Genomic DNA, 3,041 nt, shown 5'->3' with positions numbered 1-3,041 from the left:
AACTTCTCCCTACAGGGCCCACGCCCCCATTGCATGGCACACATATGCCCTTTGCAGGGCCCTCATGCACCCCCCTGCAGGGCCCACAACTCACCCCTGCAGCATCAGCAGCCATGGGGTGTTCAGGGTCTGCTGCTGCCACCCCCCCATGGTTCGGCACAGTCCCAGCTGCCTTAGAGCCAGTGTTGCCTACGCAGTCTGTCGCGGGTGATGCCCAGCTCTGTGCCATGCAGGACCATGCACCTTTCTGAATCCCTAGGCCACTCGGGCTGCCACCTGGGAACTAGTGCCACTTGCAGGGACTGCGTGTTGCACTAGGCTGGGTCCTGCATGCACGGAACCGGCCCGGCCCAATGGCGCGCGGGCTGGTGCAGGCAGGACCCAGCCCAGTGTAATATGTGGTTCCTGTGAGTGGCACCAGCCCCCAGGTGCCAGCCTGAAGCTGCAGAAAGGTGCATGGCCCCATGCCGAGCTGAGCCGAGCTGGGCCTTCACGATGTGGCATAGGCTGCGCCAGATGCCAGGCTGCCTGGGCCAAGCTGCACTGCCCCGCGTGGGGGGTGGGGTGGGGAGGGGGTGCTGTCCCAGGAGGGCCCATGAGTGCCCCAATGGCTGCTGCTGTGGCAGCTGTGCAGGGGGCAGGTGGGGCGCCCAGCCCTACTAGGCAGCGCTCCCCCTGCACCCAGTCCCCCACACTCACACAGCCCCCCTGCTCCATTCCCTCCCACCTTCAGTCCCCTACTTACCTGGGACAGAGCCCAGTCCCATCAGGCTGCAGCCTGCACCGTGCCAGGCTGCCCCACATGTGGAGGCAGTGTGCTTCAGCACCAGGGTAAGGGCCAGCCATAGAGATGTTCTGGCTGGCTACCAGAGTGTCTCTTTGGAGGACCTAAACCTCTGGTTGCTTCCGGGCACAGTCTGAGACCATGCCCTATCCCACTTTTTTCCTCGCTGTGTGGGTTTTTTTTTTTTGGTTTTTTTTTTGATATCTGGATTTCCAGGTATCAAGTTTTGAGCCCATGCTGCAAATATGCAGTGCAGGGAACATTTTTTCATTCTCAGCGTGCCTCTTGCAGCATCTCAGACTGGTTTGAGATGCTGCAAGAGGCACATGCATGCTCATCTGGACATGCCCATAGTGAGCAACAGGTGAATAAAGAACACTCAACTCAGATAGCTAAATTCACTTTGTCATAGTCCCATTACCAGTCTCTTTCCAGACCACTTTGTGCATGTCCTGTCTCCAAGCCACTAGATGTCAAGGGATCTAGCAGTATCTATTTCCCAAAACTCCTTAGTCTATTAAAGAAAGGCAGTTCCACAACTAACAACATCCCCTGCCCCCAACTTGTCCTTATAACCCTACTCTCAGTAACATATTAATACATTTATTTGTTCTAATAATCTGCCCAAAGAAACAGTTCCTCCTTATTCAATAATGTCCCACAGGTACCACCTACCAGATGAAGGAAAGCACATCACACATGTTTTGGAATCTGCAATAGCAACCTTCCTCAGATGCTCCAACAAGAACACGTGTATTTGGGAAGAAGCTGGTATCAGACCTTCCAGAAGCCGGTATCAGACCTTAAAAATAATCTTGACCCTGAAGGGCCTCCACTGACCCAGCCTTCTCTAGATATTGTCCTAGATAAAACATGATTCGATTTCATCTTAAAGTGCCAACAGGTAGACTAAAGGTACCCAAAGCCCTCTAGATGTAAATGATCTAACTAGCTTAGAACCTCATTACTTGAAAGTGCTTTTCTCCTCATGCCACACCAGTAAGCTTAACAGGGGTGGAACCTGGCAGTGGAGTTCATCTCAGAAGGGCTCTCAATCAAACCTGCAAAAAAATAGGCTCAGATTGATAGCCCTCAGTCACCTATTTATCCTGTACACACTCCACTATTGCAACTACCTGATTGCCCTCATACAGCAGGTAGCTAAGTATCTAAAGGGGTGAACATACAGCATGAGGCTTTATCTGTGGAAGCAAACTGTGCATACTGAGTGTGTCTACATGAGATGCTGACTGCACAGTAGCCAAATAATACTGTGCCATAGCACATCACAGCACAAACAGTGCTAATATGTTACAGCTCAGTATTATTAAGCTATTGCACAGTAGTGTCACTTAAAAGACATTTGCTGGTGCTACTGCACAGTAACTCTGGTTATTTAGTACCTGATTATACAAGTATTAAATAAATGCACAGTAACCACTGCCCAGTAGCATCTCATGTAGACATCCCCACTGAGTGATAGACTGAGGCCTCACTAAAAGTCCGGAGCTTTAACTCGGTTGCAAGAAAATCCTGTACCTGCCTGCAGGCCAACCCATCTTGAATGCAATCTTTCCTTCAACACATCATAATTCAAGGGAGGAGGATTTCCATCCTTTAAAAAAGGCATAGATTGGTGGTTAAAAAAGCTTAATTCACAAACCTGGAGCTTTCTCCAGAGAAGATGCTGCACAAGCAGTTGCAATCCTTATTCCCCAGAACACTTCTTTTAACAAATGATCCTTGTTTATAATGTGGAAAGATTAGGGTATACACTTTCTAGTGTGGCAAGCAATTTGAAGAGTCCAGCTTCAGATGCATTTAAAGGGACACAACTTGCAGAAAGTATCAAACACTGGCCCTCTGAAAACCATGCTCCTTTGGCTTTAATGAAGGTGATAGCCAAGGAAGTTTTATATACAGTCTATTATACAGGAGGTCAGACTGGAGGTTCTACAGATCCTTTCTGTAATGCAAAACAGGCACCTGTAACCACCAAAAATCATATGCATTCAGTCCTTACCCTCTTTGCAAAGATTCAAGCCCTTCTTGTGACTAAAGTCTCTTGGTTAAATTTATTGCAGTGACAATGAGTCAGTGTCACATATTATTTAGTCTCTTCCAAGTGTTTCCAAGGTGCCTTTGGAGATTTTTTCTACCCAATGCAGAATTTCACCTTGTTTGGGTTGTTAGAGCTATCAGCGATTCAGCAAGGTGACTGACAGATTCCAGGAGCCTCTAGTGGCAGAGCAGAAAA

This window comes from Gavialis gangeticus, unplaced genomic scaffold, assembly GCF_001723915.1.
Source record: "Gavialis gangeticus isolate Ggan-Ray unplaced genomic scaffold, GavGan_comp1, whole genome shotgun sequence".
In the NCBI taxonomy this organism is placed as follows: domain Eukaryota; kingdom Metazoa; phylum Chordata; order Crocodylia; family Gavialidae; genus Gavialis; species Gavialis gangeticus.
Note: the sequence above shows the minus strand (reverse complement) of the source record.